Below are 4078 nucleotides of genomic sequence, written 5' to 3'. Positions count from 1 at the left end.
GTATATTAAATTCTATCACCGTTGTTCAATTAGATCATTGGGCCTGTTGCAAAAGATTTTTCATAATTCTGGCCAGCCTTTATATTCAGATCTCCCCTGACTGTACCATCCAGCACATAGTACTAGGTATATACAGTAGTTCATTCTAGGAGCTGTGTCTTCTCCAGCAAAAAACTCAATATTACATAGAAGTTTTATTCCAGCAATTACCAAATTGGGAAATGATCTCCAGAAGTTCAAACTTGTTACAAATGGTTTCCTGTTAAACAGGTTGATATATAAGTATCATTACATGATTATAATCTATTTATTTTACGTTGTCACTAATCTAAACATATGCTATATTTGTTTACTTTTCATTGACAGTTTATTCATTTCTTCTTTATTTCCTTTCCGCACTGGGCAGAGATTTGACAGAAAGATATACTGACTTTTAATTAATTATTGTGTTAGAAAAAAAAAAAAGTTAATCACCCAAGTCATTGTGTGATATTCTGAATATCATTAAGGCAGAACTCTATCTCATATGGAGTGGTTATTGCTTGATAGAAAGTGAAAATATGATCAAAATTCAATTATCAATAATAAGTAGCCGTTTTATGATTTATATACATATTGATTAAATATTGCTTCAATACGAATTGATAACTATTTGTATTTTTAGTGATAGCCATAATAAACATAATTTTTTTCAAACGTTTTCTTGAATAAGGCAATTGTAAGTACTTTTTCAATGAATAAGCTTTATCCTTTTTATTTCTAAACTGTCTTCATAGGCTCTCTGCCTTGAAAAAAATTTCATACTAATATTTTCGCATTTTTGAAACTTTTTAAAAATCTTCTCCAACAAATACAATACTCAAGTCTTCGACTAAGGGCACTTTATTCAAATTTTGTCTTTTTTCTTTGTCTTCTTCATTTTTTTCCACTTATCATTAAAAGGATTCGATCGAAATTGGTCCTAATGTTTTTTAAGATAAGTTTTCCATTCTAATGACATTAGGCTTTTCTGGATAGACCCTAAAATAAGAAAGGAAACAATGTAGTGCCCTGATTGGTAACGTCTCTGCCCGGTGTATGCCAGACGGGGGTTCGAGTCATGCTCAAACTCGTTCGTGCCTTTAGAGTCTGCAACCTTACTATCCTTGTGAGCTAAGGTTTGGGGGATTTCGGGGGAGCCTATAGGTCTATCTGCTAAGTCACCAGCAGCCATTCCTTGGTACTCCTTGGTCCTAGCTTGGATGGAGAGGGGGCTTGGGCGCTGATCATATAATATGTATGGTCAGTCTCTGGGGCATTGTCCTGCTTGCTAGGGCAATGTCACTGTCTCTTGCCTTTGCCATTCATGAGCGCCCTTTGAATCTTAAATGGTCATTGATCCAGCAGTATTTCAGTTGTAGAGTCAAAGATGGATTCACTGGTTCAAAGTATTTCCTCAACGGAAGCCATTTCCAAGCAGCTCTTCAGAAATTTCCTCACAAACGTGTATCACTACTTTATGGGTTATTAAGGCCTCTCTATTCTATAGCCTCTTCCATTCCTTCTACCCAACCTTCTCTAAATCTTTCTTAAATCCTTCCACCCGATGATACCAAATGATACGCTCATTTTGTCGATTTAATTTCATATCTTTCTTCATGACCAGAACATTTTAAATAATCTTTTTTTTCTAACTTTTTTTACCACTTCCTAATAAGTATATACAGATGTATTGTTTTTCAATAATTTTGGACAATGTTATTAAGAAGGGCTCATGTATTATCAATTACAATATATGCTGAACTGTGTGGTTCGATAAGGTACATAAAAGTATTATTACTCCACATTAACAAATCATAAAATAAGTCTTAATGGTTTCGAAGGCATCACCATTCAACATCCCAATTTCAGTTCTGTAGACACTCCAATATTACCTCTGATCTTTTGTAAACCTCCTATTGCCTTCCTTGGTTCACCTATTTTAGGATTCATGGATTCTTTAATCAATCATCATTACTTTCATTTACCCCCAAACACCTGATCGAATCCTCTACTTCCACTCTATTATTGAATATATATCTGTGTCATACCCTCTGTACCATGGTCTTCCACTGACTTTGGTTAGAGTTCTCTTGCTTGAGGGTATACTCGAGCACACTATTCTTTCTAATGTATCTTCCTCTTGTTTTGTTAAAGTTTTTATAGCTTATATAGGAAATATTTATTTTAAAGTTGTTAATGTTCTTAAAATATTTTATTTTTCCTTGTTTCCTTTCCTCACTGGGTTATTTTCCTTGTTGAGGTCCCTGGGCTTATAGCATCCTGCTTTTCCAACTAGGGTTGTAGCTTAGGAAGTAATGATAATAATAATATTAACAAGCCTCGCCCAATCGCACTGGTTTTCATATGCATCTTAATCATATTTACTTTCACATTCTTTTTGTATGCCAAATGAATACCGTATAATCTGCAAATATCAATAATTTCGCTTATCTTTCTTTTTCTACATTCTTTTATTTGATAACTTTCCAACTACATCTCTCTCTCTTCTACAATTTCTTGGTCCATATCTTCTTTGAAGATATGAAATAACCAAGGAAACACTCCATAACATCTTGTCAGACAAAATACTTTACCAGATCATAAAAATTGCAATGGCTTTTAACTAAATACTTTCAATAAAATTATTATTATTATTATTATTATTATTATTATTATTATTATTATTATTATTATTATTATTACTTGCTAAGCTACAACCCTAGTTGGAAAAGCAGGATGCTATTTATGCCCAGGGAAAATAGCCCGGTGAGGAAAGGAAACAAAGAAAAATACAATATCTTAAGAACAGTAACATTAACATAAAGATTTTTCTATATAAACTCTAAAAACTTTAACATAACTTTCTTAAGTGCAAAACTGTAAGTTTAATGACTGTAACAAATATAGAATTCGAACCTCCAATCCCGATACGATAATTTTAGTTCTACTTATTACTTTGTTCCACTTCAGTACTGTTGCCCAAAATACAAAAATAGCTGTAAGAGAAAAAAAACAAAAAAAAAAACAAGGAGTTTGTGTAAAGCAAGAAATTCGAGCAATCCCTTTATAAAAATTTCAGAGGAAGAAGCTGATGACGTCACTAACGATAGATTTATAATTTATAAATTCAATTTTCATTCATTCTTGGTGATGAATGCAAAGTCATGAAATAAGAACGAAAGAAAATAAAAGGATTCTGGTCATTTTTCTCTTAGTAGTAATCTTACAATTGTACTAAAGGTGACTAAATTTTGAAAAAAATGCCCAGTTACTTAATTAGCTGTAAAATATTTTTCCAATAATCCACGATATTTATATTCCATAAAAGGGATTTTCTCTTGTAAAATGCAGAAGACAAAGACTATTGGACCCTTGAAGAAAAACGTACTCTGCAGTCAAAATCTTCTGAAAAGTATTCTGCAATCAAAATTGTACAGAAGGTGACTAAATTTTGAAAACTTAACTAGCTGTAAAAAAATATTTTCCAAGCGCACTTTGAGAGGATTTTGGATAAGTTAATCTACATAAAATTTCCGCTTCTTTTTGATACCAAATCATTAATGTATTTTTTTCAGGGTTCGACTATTTTCTGGCTTATCTTTACTAGACTATATGTTCCCTAGCACGTGCCTCCCTGGTGAAGGGTTAGAACACTGCCTTCAGGGCCTTTACATGGATATAAAGTTGTGGTAGGTCACTGTGTTAACCGCTGTTCAGTATGACGTTGATGGTCTCCTGCAAGGGGATATTGATAAAGGAATTAGGGCTCAACACCTGGGAACACAATATCATGGCTGACTGGAGGAGACCATGAGATATTGCTGAATTATGTGGTGGGAGAGATAAGGAAAAATTCAGTTTCTTCGTGCCATAGGAGATAGGGATAGCAAGTTGTGTTATGATGAGCTAGTATGCCTTACACTACCATAGTAATATCCAGGACCAAAATCATCTTTAGCTTTGTTAGATTTCTGGATGAAACAACTGGTTTACACCGGGCTCTTTTATGAAGGTGCTATACTGTCGCATGGTGGTTTAGGATCTTGTCAGACATTTT

This window comes from Palaemon carinicauda, chromosome 22 (assembly GCF_036898095.1).
Source record: "Palaemon carinicauda isolate YSFRI2023 chromosome 22, ASM3689809v2, whole genome shotgun sequence".
Lineage (NCBI taxonomy): Eukaryota > Metazoa > Arthropoda > Malacostraca > Decapoda > Palaemonidae > Palaemon > Palaemon carinicauda.
Note: the sequence above shows the minus strand (reverse complement) of the source record.